Source organism: Phyllobates terribilis, unplaced genomic scaffold (genome assembly GCF_046119375.1).
Source record: "Phyllobates terribilis strain yellow unplaced genomic scaffold, ASM4611937v1 Scaffold_35__1_contigs__length_13245226, whole genome shotgun sequence".
Lineage (NCBI taxonomy): Eukaryota > Metazoa > Chordata > Amphibia > Anura > Dendrobatidae > Phyllobates > Phyllobates terribilis.
Genome location: NW_027362795.1, coordinates 11,689,078 through 11,706,406, shown reverse-complemented (window position 1 = coordinate 11,706,406; position 17,329 = coordinate 11,689,078). Strand labels below are relative to the sequence as shown.

The window sequence follows — 17,329 nt, the reverse complement described above, 5'->3', positions numbered from 1 at the left end:
CTCTCATTGGCAAGAAGGTTACATCCTCAGATGCAAAGGACATACAGTATAGATGAAAAGTTTGGACACACCTTCTAATTTAAAGATTTTTCTATATTTTCATGACTATGAAAATTGTACATTCACACTGAAGGCATCAAAACTATGAATTAACACATGTGGAATTATATACTTTACAAAAAAGTGTGAAACAACTAAAAATATGTCATATTCTAGGTTCTTCAAAGTAGCCACCTTTTGCTTTGATGACTGCTTTGCACACTCTTGGCATTCTCTTGATGAGCTTCAAGAGGTAGTCACTGGAAATGGTTTTCACTTCACAGGTGTGCCCTGTCAGGTTTAATAAGTGGTATTTCTTGCCTTATAAATGGGGTTGGGACCATCAGTTGTGTTGTGCAGAAGTCTGGTGGATACTGTTATGTTCTGCTACCAAAGCTAAGGAAAGAGAGGAGATCTGTCCCTACTATAAGACTCAGCTGAATCCCTACGATGTAACAGGGAACCTGATCCTGCGATCAGACCTGCTAAAGTCCTAATCTAGTCTGTACGGAGACCTATAGATTTGGGGAGGGAATCCCTACAAGTACTAAGGACTGGGAGGAATATGGGACACCTCCTAACAGAAATAGTAGCAGAAAGACGAACAAACAAAATAGATAGAACATAGAGGTCCGTAGACCAAGCAAACTAACAGAGTTAGATACAGAGCACAGGCTAGCTAGAAAGTAGATATACAATGAAGTCCAGCCAAGCCAGAAGGGCGGAGCAGGATTAAATAGGCCAACAAGGTCATGTGACCAGCAAAGGAAAAAAAACCTAACAGCAAGGTTCTAACAGTACCCCCCCTTCTAAGAGGATCCTCCGGATCCCCTAGGACCAGGCTTATCAGGAAATCTCCTGTGAAACGCTCTGATAAGTCTGGACGCGGAAACATCATCTGACCTCACCCAAGAGTTATCCTCGGGTCCGAAACCTTTCCAGGCCACAAGATACTGCAAACTACCTCTATACCGTCTAGAGTCAAGGATGCGAGAAATTTCATATTCCCCGTCCTCCACCACCGGAGGAACAGAGGCAGAGGCGTCACCATCCGACACAACAGCTTTTTTTAACAGAGAGACATGAAAGACCGGATTAATTCTCCAGGAGGTAGGAACCTCCAACCTAACAGCAGATTGGTTGACAACCTGAAGCACCTTAAAGGGCCCTACAAACTTGGGACCCAATTTCTTAGAAGGAATCCTCAACCGCAGATTCCTAGAGGACAACCAAACCATGTCACCAACAGCGAACAAAATCTCCTGTCGTTTCCTATCAAAGTAGTCTTTAGATTTTCTGTTGGCCTCCTGAAGATTACCACGCACATCCGTCCAAACTCTTTCCAAATCACCGGAAAAATTCTCCTCCTCAGGCACGGCAGATCCCAACTTGGAGAACGACCCAAACGACGGATGTCTCCCAGAACAACAAAAAAAAGGCGAACAACCAGCAGAAGAAGATGTATGATTGTTCAGAGCAAATTCGGCATTATGAACCCTACGCGCTGGGATTCATCCCCAGAGGACTTGGGTCTCAAACGAAAATACAATAAGCAAGCATTTTTAAATGAAAAAAATTCTCGATGTTCACCAAAAAATAAATCCGGCAAACATACCTTAGGCTCCAAGAAATATGCTCCAGGACAGTTACTCACGTGCTGACGGAGCTCGGCCACTTCCAGAGAGAGTCCCTGCAGGTGTTTAGCCAAATCCTGAACCGACACCATGATGGAACAAAAAAAAATCTTTCCTTAGAGAATTTACAGGCTGGACTTACTGTTATGTTCTGCTACCAAAGCTAAGGAAAGAGAGGAGATCTGTCCCTACTATAAGACTCAGCTGAATCCCTACGATGTAACAGGGAACCTGATCCTGCGATCAGACCTGCTAAAGTCCTAATCTAGTCTGTACGGAGACCTATAGATTTGGGGAGGGAATCCCTACAAGTACTAAGGACTGGGAGGAATATGGGACACCTCCTAACAGAAATAGTAGCAGAAAGACGAACAAACAAAATAGATAGAACATAGAGGTCCGTAGACCAAGCAAACTAACAGAGTTAGATACAGAGCACAGGCTAGCTAGAAAGTAGATATACAATGAAGTCCAGCCAAGCCAGAAGGGCGGAGCAGGATTAAATAGGCCAACAAGGTCATGTGACCAGCAAAGGAAAAAAAACCTAACAGCAAGGTTCTAACAGATACACAGCTGATAGTCCTACTGAATAGACTGTTAGCTGCTTTTTTCTTGCCATAATACAAATTCTAAGTAAAGAAAAACGAGTGGCAATCATTACTTTAAGAAATGAAGGTCAGTCAGTCTGAAAAATTGGGCAAACTTTGAAAATGTCCCCAAGTGCAGTTGCAAAAACCATCAAGCGCTACAAAGAAACTGGCTCACATGAGGACCGCCACAGGAAAGGAAGACCAAGAGTCACCTCTGCGTCTGAGGATAAGTTTATCCGAGTCACCAGCCTCAGGAATTACAGGTTAACAGCAGCTGAGATTAGAGACCAGGTCAATGCCACACAGAATTCTAGCAGCAGACACATCTCTTCAACAACTGTTAAGAGGAGACTTTGTGCAGCAGGCCTTCATGGTAAAATAGCTGCTAGGAAACCACTGCTAAGGACAGGCAACAAGCAGAAGAGACTTGTTTGGGCTAAAGAACACAAGGAATGGACATTAGACCAGTGGAAATCTGTGCTTTGGTCTGATGAGTCCAAATTTGAGATCTTTGGTTCCAACCACCGTGTCTTTGTGCGAACCAGAAAAGGTGAACGGATGGACTCTACATGCCTGGTTCCCAACGTGAAGCATGGAAGAGGAGGTTGGATGGTGTGGGGGTGCTTTGCTGGTGACACTGTTGGGGATTTATTCAAAATTGAAGGCATACTGAACCAGCATGGCTACCACAGCATCTTGCAGCGGCATGCTATTCCATCCGGTTTGCGTTTAGTTGGACCATCATTTATTTTTCAACAGGACAACAGGCTGTGTAAGGGCTATTTGACCAAGAAGGAGAGTGATGGGGTGCTACGCCAGATGACCTGGCCTCCACAGTCACCAGACCTGAACCCAATCGAGATGTTTGGGGTGAGCTGGACCACAGAGTGAAGGCAAAAGGGCCAACAAGTGCTAAGCATCTCTGGGAACTCCTTCAAGATTGTTGGAAGACCATTTCCGGTGACTACTTCTTGAAACTCATCAAGAGAATGCCAAGAGTGTGCAAAGCAGTCATGAAAGCAAAAGGTGGCTACTTAGAAGAACCTACAATATAAGACCTATTTTCAGTTGTTTCACACTTTTTTGTTAAGTATATAATTCCACATGTGTTAATTCATAGTTTTGATGCCTTCAGTGTGAATGTACAATTTTCATAGTCATGAAAATACAGAAAAATCTTTAAATGAGAAGGTGTGTCCAAACTTTTGGTCTGTACTGTATGTATCCAAAATAAAAGGAGCACCAAGACTATAAATTCATAGCCCCACTGACATAGCTGAAGCATTTTGTTGCCATTGTAGCTCGCTATATAATATTCATGAACAATACCACGACATGCCGCCTAATATTCTTGAAACAAAAATTGATAAATATATTAGGACACTGCCGTTCCTTCCTTACAGACCCCTGAGCAGGAGATACTAGACAAAACTTTCACTTAACAAGAGATAGGAGAGGCCAATAAATAATTCCCTATCGGGAAGAGCCCTGGGCCAGATGGATTCAATAATAGATTTTATAACATGTTTGCACCTCTGTTATTACCATTTTTAGCCAAAGTGTTCAATAATATCTCAGAAGACTCCCCCTTTTGCCCCCCAATCACTTAAGGCTCATATAATGGTTTCATCAAAGCCTGGAAAATAATCAAATACCTGCCCTAATATTCATCCAATATCATTAAATAATGTAGACGTCAAAATATTCTCTAAAGTAATTACATCACGGCTCTCCGACTATCTACCCTCAATTGTTAGCAACGATCAGGTTGGCTTCATTAAGGGCAGAGAAGCTCGTGATAATAAAAATAAAACGTTGTTAATTTCACATGCAAAAAACAGGGGCTCCCAATGTGCCTTGTTTCTGTCTACGCTAAAAAAGCGTTTGACACAGTGCATTGGACTTTCTTGAAGAGCACCCTACCACAAATTAGGTTGGACTTTCTTGTTATCTAAAATTCTATCCTTCTACACTGACCCTAAAGTGATAGGGTAAACGGCCTTCTATATGACACATTTTCTATTAAAAAGGGGACGAGTCAAGAGTGTCCCTTATCACCTCTGCTATACACATTGGTGAAGGAACATTTAGCGGTAGCATTAAATACAAATCCAGATATTAGTTACTATAAACTCACATCACTATAAACTAGCTCTACATGCAGACGACCTGTTGCTCTATGCTTCAAACCCAATGATCTTATTTCCCTCTATAATAAAGGAATTCGAATAACTCGGCCATGTAAGCAATTTTAAAGTCAACTACTCTAAAACAGAAGCCATAACATAACTTTTAACCCTGAACTGACACAATAACTAATTTCTAACTTCCACTTTAAGTGGCAGAAAGACACAATTAAGTACCTGGGTATACAAATTCTGGGGAACTTGGATGATCTGTATCTTTTAAATTATATCCCCCATCCTTGAACAAATGGTTAAAAATTGAATTAATTATAACTTGAAACCCTTGTTCTGGTTTGGTCGTATTAGTGTGATCAAAATGGACATTTTACCAGATCTTCTTTATATATTTCAGACCGTTCCGGTCTGCGTTCCTCAGACCTTTTTCTCCCGTCTCAACAATTCTAACAGCAAGTTTGTATGGGGAACATCGAGGCCTAGGATACGTGTTAAAATATTGTGAAGAAACAGGAGGGAGGGTTAGGGAGTTGCAACACTGAATCCTAACAGGGTGAAGATAGTCCACTGAAGGGTGCCGGTCCGGCTGGTGAGCACAGACATATGAAGAAAACGAAAAGGAGAAAATCAGCACCCCAACAGGTAAAATATGACAGAAATGTATTGGATCATTTAAAAAAAAAAAAAAAAATGTAAAATTCTTATGCGTTTCTGGCGCTAGGGTTGTGTCCTTAGTTATAGCAGATGAGAAAAGGACAATGAAGTCATATATATATATATACAGGCACAATGGAGACACATGACACGAAATGAGAAATCAATTAGACATGCAAAAGGTGTGAAGAAAATCCCGGCCACAGTTCACATTGAAGGCAACGAGATCAAATACAGACAAGATGATCATTGCAAGCGTCACACAACAAGCCAGAAATGCCAAACACCATGATGGTGAAAAATAAGATAGAATTACACCTCATACTCTTATTCATGCATTTCCGTATCCCCCTCTGTATATAAACTGTTTATTGCAGGACATTTGTGTGTTAGCTGCCAGGGGATTATCCCATATAGGAACACAACACCGGGATTAAGTGTACAGGTGTGAGATCACAGGGTCAGAACATCGCAAATGCCATCAACTATAGCAACGGAAGGTGGGAGGATATACTGATTATAGAGGGACAGGAACATGTATGCATGAGATGGATGATAGATTCAGTATAGAGCATCGCAATAACAATGTCCAATAAACAGATAAAACGCATCAATGTCTAAATTGTGAATAGAAATATTGTTCTTATCGATCTGACATGCGTAAAAATATAATATAAAATATGCACAATAACCAATATGAAGAAACTATAAACCTATAACAATGAACATATAAAGGGGAAAAAAATATGCAAATCAAAATTGATTACATAGTAGAAGATTTACAAGGAAATCCACCCGCATCTGATCTGGTGCAAAGTATAATATCCTGGCAAAGGATCATAGAGCCGCAGATATACCGAGCATTATCTGTCATATCAACGGGAGGCAAATAGATGCATCATTGTAAAACAGACGAGAACAAGTACAGAACACTGGTGAGATTACTGTGGAGCATTGTAATGGCGAATCAGATTACTGTGGAGCATTGTAATGGCGAATCAGATTACTGTGGAGCATTGTAATGCCGAAGCAGATTACTGTGGAGCATTGTAATGGCGAATCAGATTACTGTGGAGCATTGTAATGGCGAATCAGATTACTGTGGAGCATTGTAATGGCGAATCAGATTACTGTGGAGCATTGTAATGGCGAATCAGATTACTGTGGAGCATTGTAATGACGAATCAGATTAGATGGAGTGTACAAATCCATGATATCCAAGAGCTGAATGTATAACAGATCAATGGCAATGGGAGACGTCTGCATAGAGTCTGATGGAGAACCTGATCGTGAGGCTATAGATGTAGCAAGCATTTCTATCTGTATCAACGAAAAACAGGTAATTACATTATAATAAAACTGACAAAAACAAATATCTGATGCAGAACTAAATCGTGAAGCTGTGGATGTAGCGGGAATTTCTATCTGTATCAATGAAAAACAAATAATTAAATTATATTGCGAAAAAACAGACAAAAATAAATATATGAGAAATGGAAGATAAATAAGCTGCAGAACATTGCAATGGAGATACTCCGTCATTGCTGAAAAATCTTTAAGATATTTGCATCATTTATGTGCGTTCTGCGAAGATGAATCAGCGATGATAGCGCAATATACAGAAAGGCAAATAAGTACACCGGCAAATAATAACCGGAAAAACACAAAATAAATTCAGAAAACCTGGAATGTCACCATATAGATGTCTGCTGGGAATAAACCAGTATGGATTTCATCAATAGATGTAAAACAGGTCATTGCGGAAATTCATTACCCGAAGGTTATTTAGTATTTACACGTCAGATCCAGAAGGCTTCACGCATATTAAGGTGTTTCTGTCTGTTTCCACCCCTTACAGAATAATTAACTTTTTCAAGACCAAAGAAAGAACAATGTGTGAGATCATTATTCTGTATCGACACGACATGTTCTGATGACCCGGAGTATGTGCTATTAGAACTATTGATATTGGAAATCTGCTCCGGTGCTCTCTATGAATCCTACCAATTTGTATAAAACAATGTTGTCCACTATTCTGGAGGAAGGCATTTATTTGTCGGTGTTTAATAACAAAATTCAGCACTGGCTGTTACCTGATTATCCCATTTTACCCATTTTTTATGGGCTCCCCAAAACACACAAGGGTATCTCCTCTCCCCCACCCTTCGCCCTATTATCTCGGGTATGGGTTCATTGAATGAGAATTTAAGCCAATGGCTGGTGAACATTTGTATCCAGGCTATGTGAAAGATACTACGTCTGTCCTGACTGGGTTTTTGACAGGTTTGTGTGGCAGGAAGAATATAGGTTTGTCACCAGCAATGTTGTCAACCTGTATTCCTCCATCCCTCACACATTGGCCATCATTGCTGTTCAACACCATTTAAATAAATATAGTGGATATTCTGTGAATTTAAAAAGGTTCATTATAACATAAAATATTAATTGTCCCACAACAATTTTATGTTTGATTCTAAATATTATTTACAAGTACTGGGAGCCCCCATGGACTCCAAATTCTCACCATCTTTGGCTAATCTGTACATGTCGTGGTGGGAAGAAATCTACATTTTTTCTGATGATAATCCATTTTTTGAGCACATTTTTTGGTTTGGTAGATATGTTGATGATATACTTTTGGTATGGAGAGGTGACCCCCAGTTAGTGTCACAATTTGTTTTGTATTTGAATTCTTATTCCTTACATTTAAAATTCACTGTCAGTGAACCTTTGATTTCCACTCCATTTCTGGATATTTTCCTGACAGGGATAGTAACATCTCATAAAGTGGACACCACACTCTATAGAAAACCTTTGTCAGGCAACACATTACAGTAATGTGTCTTTCAATTCTCAACTTACTCTATACAGTTCGCAGGGATGACTCAGTATAGTTGGAGGGAAGCACTCCCGATGCCGTTCAGCGAATGTGACCCGTGCTACACAAAATATGTAACTTCCAACATAAGTGCTGATCCATCCTCTGTGGATTCTTTTATGCCTAAGTGAGACCTGCCCTTATACCCCCTGTGATGACATCACGGAGGCTAGTCTCCAGCCTTCATATTTTTATTAGATATCTGTTTTTTGCAATAACTTATCGTGGGTTGATCGTAGAGGCCCGAAAGTGATCCCATATTTTCCGTTATGATTTTACCTTTCTCCAGAGACCACACACGGTATAGCTGCCGTCTTCTATTTTGTAACTTTTGCGCCACAGCTCCTTAGAGGGGCTTACAGCGACGGTTAAATATCCATATTGTTCCTTAGCGGACCCTGCCACCCAAAATATAGGCCCCATTATTATCGGACATATGGAACTTTAGTTATTTCATATCGGCTTTTGGCCATCTGCAGGCCTTTGTTACATTCCCTTTCAAGCACTGGGAATACAACCTTCTCAGTTACCTGTAAATCTATCACAAGCCTGTGTTAATTGGGTTTGGTAGCAGCTTTTGGCCAGCATTTGCTTGCAAGGCCCTTCTCATGTGTGTGTTGATTTGTATAGAGGTCACTGGCCAAAGTGTCAGCTGTTCTCCCATGGACAATTAATATAGGGGAGGAGGGAAGAGGAGTGTGAGAGAGAGACTTCTTAATATCTATGACAGGGGAGAAGAAAAAGATTTTCAATATTTCCATGAAAATCTGTTTTTCATTGATACAGATAGAAATGCTTGCTATACCTATAGCCTCACGATCAGGTTTTCCATCAGACTCTATGCAGATGTCTCCCATTGCCATTGATCTGTTATACATTCAGCTCTTGGATATCATGGATTTGTACGTTCCATCTAATCTGATTCACCATTGCAATGCTCCACAGTAATCTCACTAGTGTTTTGTACATACTTGTTTTGTCTGTTTTACAATGATGACCTCTCCTGTTATCCGGACTTCACCTCTTGCAGCTGCATCCAGATAAGATCCAGAGACGTCGCTTTCTCTACAGTATTCTGAGTGTAACGGGTCTGTACTGACATCACACAGTGTGTAGCTGAGTATTCTGAGTGTAACAGGTCTGTACTGACATCACACAGTGTGTAGTGGTCGATGCCACGCTCAATCCTGAGCTTCACTGTGTAAATGTCACCTTGGAAAGTCTGATATCAGGTATTATGTCAAATGACACTGTATCAGGAAGAGATGATGGACATATTAAGCTCCACCTTGTTGTCTAAATGGATTGCTAGTCTATTCAATAACACTGTTATGAGAGTTTGTACAGTGTATGTGGACATCAGGCCTACAAGTGGTTACCTAATAACTTTGCAGGGGTCTGCACACCGGCCTTCCTGACCCCATCAACCTTTATAGTGCCTCACATCAGAGTAAATGTTAAAGCAATCCCTCTACACACATTATACAAACGAGCTGCAGACAACAATCCCAGACCCAATGGTAAATCTCATCATGTAGAAAAGGGGGTTGCAAATAAGATTGTGAGCAGCGTATTAATTTACCCATTCATAACCCAGATAGGATAAGCTGGTAGAGGCGACTGATTATCTAGATGACCAGATCTTCCAGGTGCTTGATGTCCTTAATGCATCTAATATAATACAGAAGCAGCTGATTGTAGTCACTGACAACACACCATAGTGCTGAACTACCTGACCGCTATGGAGGGATGTGTCAGATCATCGGTCCCGCATGTTGTCATTACATGGACATTATGGGAAATCTCCAGGTTAGGACCGATATACAGAAGATAATCGAGATAAGGGATAAGTGATTACAGCAACATGACGCAAACAAGGACTCCTGGTGGGAGAAACATTTCCTTTCCTGAATCCCACTAATTGGTTCAAGGGTCTAGGTGGGGGGCACTCAGGGATTATATATACATGTATGCAATTATTATTATTCTGCTTGTTGATATATGTAGCCGTAAAAGCGCTGATCTATGTTACATCTAAGTTACTCAGGTTTATATGTAAGGAAAACCGTGTCACAGAACCCCTGATTGTATACTATGGACCCCAGACAAGAAAAGATCCATTGTTGTGATACAATTATAGGTGTTTAGGTAGGAAACTGAGGTGAAGCAGGTAGGAAATTCCCGAGGATACGACTAGCGCGCTCCTATATACCTACTGAGGTGCTATAATTGGTCACAAAAGGGGGGAAATGTGAGAGAAAAGAATCCATTTTGAGTATGTGGTATCCATCTTGTCTTGTAACTTCTGTGTAATGGTGATCAAGTAACACTGATGGGCAGTGAGGTTTCACATTACTATTCACTCCCCTAAGGTTACTATTGGTTCATAGGTCAGAGAGAACTATTCCTTTGTCTCTGACCCTATTTAAAGTGCCACATGTGTTAATAAAGCAGAAGTCTTTCCTAGTACACCATTATAAGGCTGTGCTGTATTGATTTCCTCGAGATCTCTAAAATATAATTTTAATATTTGGAGTTCGGAAGGCATAGAAGAGAGCGTATTTCGCTCACATCCCTTTGTATGTGATATTATTTGGTCACTATGTGGTGGTAATATGTAGTCCGGCCATGGTGTGATGGTTTTTGTCCCTTTGTATGTGATATTATTTGAAAAAATGTATGTGACATATTCCCTTAAAGTAAAATAAAGAAAAATATACCTAAATAGAGTACTGGATATTTTAAGAAATGTTTAATAGGTTAGAGTAGAGTAGGGCCCGGACAGAAGAGTTTACCTTGTCGTGGCGGCAGCTTACAAAATCTTTTGGCCAAACAAAAGCTGCTGCTATGTATGTGATATGGTGTTCTATGGGAACTGTTACGGTATGTGCACATGGTCAGGAGCTACTGCGGGTTTGACACTGCGTGCTTATGCAGAATCAAACCTGCAGCGGCCAGGTGTTACAGCATAGTGGATAGGATTTCTAGAAATCCCATGTCCACTATGGAACTCTGTGCACCTATGGAAACTGACATGCGTCGCGTCTTTCAGACCCGCAGCATGTCAATTTGTCTTGCGGGTCCACATGTGGACTTTCTACACAGAATAACATCTATGAGGAAACTCCGCATGTACAAAAAAAAAAATTGCGCCACTCAATTGCATAAAATGAGGGCAGAAGCCGCACGACTATCCCGCAGCTTCGCGGCTGCAGGCGTCTCCTGAGCGTGGGCACATACCCTTAATGTGTGATTGATAAGGATGTGGTGCAGAAATGGAGTTTTTCCAAGAGTGGGCGGTGTGACTGTGGAAGGTTCGAGGAGTCGAGGTGGAGCTGGGGTGGAGCCTGGGCGGAGCCTCAAGGGTGCCCGAAATTTTTTTGCCAGTATGGGGTCTGAAATTACTGGTGGCAGCCCTGCTCATATATACATACACTCATATATTAATCTTTTATGATATTAAGGTCTTCTGGAGAGGGCTGCAGAACGCACTGTGGAGGAGGAGACACAGCAGACAGGACTGATTTCAGCTTTCTGCCCCTGCGTGCTGTCCGATGCTGTGGACTCTCCTCCCCCACCCTCACCTCTTTGAGGAAATGATGCTGGCAAAAGAACAGCAGGAGGCAGAAGACCCCCTGTAAGTCCCTGCAGGAGGACAGACACAGCAGCCAATGAGCGCTCTCATCAGTCTGATGGGGAAGCGTTCAGTGGCCAGCGGCCTCTCTCCTGCATGACATGCCCCCTTTTTCAATACCCGCACTCTGCCGAGGGTATCAAAAATCATTACAGGTGGGAGTGGACGGGGATAAGCAGCATTATCCCTCAGTCAAGGGGCCCCATAGCAGCTGCGTGGTCTACTGCCTGAGCACTGCGCCCCTTCCTGCATGGGCCCCCCTCCACCTCTGGGTCCGGGTGCATCGGCGGTGTGTCCACCCCTGGCTGAACCCCTCGCTGCGGCTCTGAACAAATGTAATATTATTTACACACAAACGAGTGGTAAAGAAATCAGTGAGACACCTGTGGGATAAGAACGTAAGAACGCCCATTACACCCTTAGATGACTTCCCTCATGGGTACAGTGTCCGAAATGGGGTCACTTTAGGGGGTCGTATGTTCTTCACACCTCGAGGGCTTTGCTATTGGCCGGTCCGTACACCTCGTACACACGCAGCTCCGCTCCGTACACCTCGTACACACTGCTCCGCTCCGTACGCCCTGTACACGCGCGGCTCAGCTCCGTACACCTCGTACACACGGCTCCGCTTCGTACGCCCCGTACACGCGCGGCTCAGCTCCGTACACCCCGTACACACACGACTCAGCTCCGTACGCCCCGTACACGCGCGGCTCAGCCCCGTACACGCACGGCTCAGCCCCGTACGCCCCGTACACGCGCGGCTCAGCTCCGTACGCCCCGTACACGCGCGGCTCAGCTCCGTACGCCCCGTACACGCTCGGCTCAGCTCCGTACGCCCCGTACATGCGCGGCTCCGCTCCGTACGCGCTGTACATGCGCGGCTCCGCTCCGTACACCTAGTACACGCGTGGCTCCGCTCCGTACACCTAGTACACGCGTGGCTCCGCTCCGTACACCTAGTACACGCGGCTCCGCTCCGTACACCTCGTACACGCACGGCTCCGCTCCGTACACCTCGTACACTCGCTGCTCCACTCCGTACACCTCGTACACGCGCGGCTCCACTCCGTACACCTCGTACACATGCGGCTCCTCTACGTACACCTCGTACACACGCGGCTCCGCTCCGTACACCTCGTACACACGCGGCTCCGCTCCGTACACCTCGTACACACGCGGCTCCGCTCCGTACACCTCGTACACACGCTGCTCCGCTCCGTACACCTCGTACACACGCGGCTCCACTCCGTACACCTCGTACACACGCGGCTCCGCTACGTACACCTCGTACACACGCGGCTCCGCTCCGTACACCTCGTACACACGCGGCTCCGCTCCGTACACCTCGTACACACGCGGCTCCGCTCCGTACACCTCGTACACACGCGGCTCCGCTCCGTACACCTCGTACACATGGCTCTGCTCCGTACACCTCGTACACACGCGGCTCCGCTCCGTACGCCCCGTACACGCGCGGCTCAGCTCCGTACACCTCGTACACACGGCTCCGCTTCGTACGCCCCGTACACGCGCGGCTCAGCTCCGTACGCCCCGTACACGCGCGGCTCAGCCCCGTACGCCCGCGGCTCAGCCCCGTACACGCGCGGCTCAGCCCCGTACGCCCCGTACACACGCGGCTAGGCTCCGTACACGCGCGGCTCAGCTCCTTATGCCCCGTACACGCGCGGCTCAGCTCCGTACGCCCCGCACACGCGCGGCTCAGCTCCGTACGCTCCGCACACGCGCGGCTCAGCTCCGTACGCCCCGCACACGCGCGGTTCAGCTCCGTACGCCCCGCACACGCGCGGCTCAGCTCCGTACGTCCCGCACACGCGCGGCTCAGCTCCGTACGCCCCGTACACGCGCGGCTCAGCTCCGTACACGCGCGGCTCCGCTCCGTACACCTAGTACACGCGTGGATCCGCTCCGTACCCTCGTACACGCACGGCTCCGCTCCGTACACCTCGTACACGCACGGCTCCGCTCCGTACACCTCGTACACTCGCGGCTCCGCTCCGTACACCTCGTACACTCGCGGCTCCGCTCCGTACACCTCGTACACTCGCGGCTCCGCTCCGTACACGCGCGGCTCCTCTCCGTACACGCGGCTCCACTCCGTACACCTCGTACACACGCGGCTCCGATCCGTACACCTCGTACACACGCGGCTCCGCTCCGTACACCTCGTACACACACTGCTCCGCTCCGTACACCTCGTACACACGCGGCTCCGCTCCGTACACCTCGTACACATGCGGCTCCGCTCCGTACACCTCGTACACACGCGGCTCCGCTCCGTACACCTCGTACACGCGCGGCTCCGCTCCGTACACCTCGTACACGCGCGGCTCCGCTCCGTACACCTCGTACATGTGACGCGCCCCCTGGGACATATTCCTTTTTGAGGGGAATACCCGGCACCGGATCAGATGGGGGGTTGTAGTCTCCGAGCGGCTGTGACCCGGCCCGTGCCCAGGGCGTCAAACTCAGAGTTATGTGGCAGTCCTACAGATGTTATTAAGTTCGTTGTGTCGACTACGCCACCCGTTGTGTTGCGGTCACGGTGGCCGCCGCTGCAGCAGGGTCCACTGAGGCTGATGGTATGGTGCAGCTTGGTAGAATAACCCCCAACGGGAGGGGTATAGCCTCAGGGGGACAGGTGTAGAGGATGGGAGTTGTGGTGGTGCAGTGCAGACGGCAATGAAGACAGAGTCGGGTTATGCAGTTTAGGGAGTTTACTCACTGCTGATGTTCCCGGTCACTCCAGCTTCAAGTGACCACCCGAGCCGTACTGCGTCCACCAGGTCCTGGATCCAGCCAACCCCCAAACAAGTCCGGAGCGTGGCCCTGAGCTCTCCCTCTGTCCTTTCTTCAGCCGTCCCCACTATTGATCCACCCAGGTCCAGCTCCCTCGGGCCTGCTGTTGGGACACCCTTGGCCTTGGGTTCCCTGACCCTTCATGTGGTGTGCCTTCGGGGTGGATGTGGTGGGTGACCGTGGCAAACGCTGCCCACGGTCTCCGGTCTCTGGCTGGGGAGTGTTTTTGCCCCCACCAGCTTGGGTTCCGGTACCCTTTTGCTGACTCCTCACCCGGTGCTCTAATTTGGGTTCTTGGGTCCCTTCAGTCTTCCCCCTCTGGGTCTTTCTCTGCTCCACTCTCTCTCTCTCCAGGGCTGCTGTTTCCTTCTCTCTGCCGATTTGTTCTCTGCATCAGACAGGCTCCTCTCCAACTGACTTGTTCTCTACAACTGACCCTGATCTTAGTTGGTGCCCTCCTTTTATATCCCTCTATGTGTGAGCTCAGGTGACCAGCACCCAATGAGCTCCTAACACTACCCAGACTGCTCCCCCTATCTGCCCCTACACTACATGGGATGTTCCACCCCCCTCCCACTCCAGCCAGGAACAGGCTCGGTCGTACCTGCACATTTCTAAGTGGGAGTACCGTCGGCCTGCTCCTCTGAAATGGGATGTATGTAGTGCATGCAGTCTATCTGAGCTCAGTTCCACTCTCCATCCTTGCCCGGGAGTGGAATATCACACCTCTGGGTTGAGGTGCAATACTCCTGTAGCAGCCGAATCCTCAGGGTGCTACATTCCCCCCCGGTAAACCACAGCACGTCCTCGGGCTGTAAGACAAAAACCACATAAACATACATTTTTTTTTTTCCATAAACATAAACATATAAAACATATAAAACATCACATTAATTAGCAGCATAAAACTTTTCATATTAACATTCTCGTAGACTTCTCTTGTCTCTGGTTCCTCCTCCGGACACTGTGCAACGTGTGCCCGGGAAAACGCCACAGTCTCTGGAACACGTGGCTTTCCTATAAAACCAGTAGGGGGCGCTTTAGGAAGCGCAACTATGTACAGAGATGAGGGTGGCCGCTCTCAGTCCTCGGCCAGGTAAAAGGGAAGGGAATGGCTGCTCACAGTCCTCAGCCTGGTATGGTTACGGGATAAAGGGTTAAACGGGTAAACTGTTCACTGGTCCCAACGGGGACTATTTTAGCAGCAACGGTTCACTGTGCCCCGACGGGCAACTATATACAGTCTCTACTCCCGTCCTCAACGACGGCTCTCTCCTGCTTTTTCTTGGTGATACGGTGTTGCTTCAGACCCGTCCGGGTCCTCTGGCTCCTCCTCCCCGTACCGCAACTCCTCCTCCGTCAAGCGGTGTACGTGGAGGGCGTAAGGTCCTTTGGCACACTTGTGCCGGGTGAAAGTGACCTCGTCTCCGACGTAGAGGTCACGGCCTTTGTGACCTTCCGGCAGGTGGGACTCGACGTCTCTGCGGGTCACAAAAACGTCTCCGCGGTTGTTACGGTCCCGAATAAAGCCCCACCCATGCTGCTGGTTGAACTTTATCACCGTCCCGATGGTGCGGGGACAGTGCGCTGCACGGGGGTTCCTCCTAGTCCGGCTCTTCTGCTCCGCGCTCCGGATTTGGGCCTGTTGTTCTCTGACCCGCCTCTCCTCCCGTTCTCTCGCAAACTCTGCTAGCTGCTGACGGCAACACTCAGTACGCTCAGCTGCGGCTGCCCGAGTTTCTCCGGTGAACCCCATCAAATCTTCTCCCGTGGGGTCCCACACGAATTGGGCTTCTTCTAGAGGAGGCGAGACCCGAGTCACGGGCTTCGGAGCCGGGATCAGGGGCTCACACAAGGGCCCTAGTCTCTGTTGCCGCTCCAGCTCACAAAACTCCTCGGGCCAGATAAAGGGCCGCCCGTCCGGCCATGTGAGCTGGCTGAAGAGGTCCTTTCCCAAACTCGGCACCCTTGGTTTTGCGGGTGCGGGCGCAGTGGTGGTGGCGCCCAGGTCGCCCAGGCCTTGCGGCCAGGCCTGGGGCACTTGGAACGTAAAGGGCACCGTTAATACGGCGGCGCCCTGTGCTACCTGGCCTCGCGACCAGGCCGGAGGTTCCGCGGAGGTAGGGGGCGCTGTTGGTGATGCGGGGCCCGGGAGTACTGGGCCTTGCGACCAGGCCGGAGGCTCTTCCTGCTTGGTCACGCTCCGGGTCGGTGCGTGTGACGTCACAGGGGTCGCGGCGGCGGCTTCCGGTCGGGGCCTAGTCATTAGCGGTGACATGGCGGTTACGGGCACGGACGGGGGACTTTCGGGCTCTGCGACGGGGAACCGGGGCAGGTGGGCGGTCTCTCGGTATGGGGTATAAGCGTCCCCTTTACCTGCCTTCATACGTTCGGCTCCCTTTTCAGCGCCGTCTCCGGCCTTGGGTCCTCCCGCGTCATCCGTAGAGGCAGTTGGTGTCCTCTCCCAGGGGAGCGTGCTCCGTGGACGGGTTCCAGCTTGCTGGACCATCTCCCGGCTCCACTCCGCCAGTATCTCACGCTGTACCCGGGCCATCCTCCTTGCGAGGCCCTCCAGGGCTGTTTGTGCACACTCCCGGTCTCGGGGGAGCTGCGCTAAGATCTCCGCTAGACCTAGCGGGGTTGTGGACTCTAGCAGGCTCCTGACCATCGGGTCGGTGCTGCTCTGCTCTGCTTCCGGCAGGCTCCTGGCCAGCGGGCCGGTGCTGCTCTGCCCTCCTTCTTCTGTTTCTAGCAGACTCCTGGCCAGCGGGCCGGTGCTGTTCTGCTTTCTCTCCATCTCCGGGTGAGCTCCTCCGCTACTCTTCTCCAGGCTTCTTGCCTCCGGGTACGCTCGCTCCAGACTGCACCCATCTTCGTTCTTTTCTTTCGTCTCCTCCCACTTCGAGGGCGGTCCCGGGGCAACTCGGTGACTGTCAGCT

The 17,329-nt window shown here is 47.9% G+C and overlaps 1 pseudogene; it reads right to left on the bottom strand.

The window, feature by feature from the left end:
- The window catches only part of LOC141182657 (uncharacterized), a 1,085,038-nt pseudogene that overhangs the window by 789,491 nt on the left and 278,218 nt on the right, over positions 1 to 17,329 (bottom strand).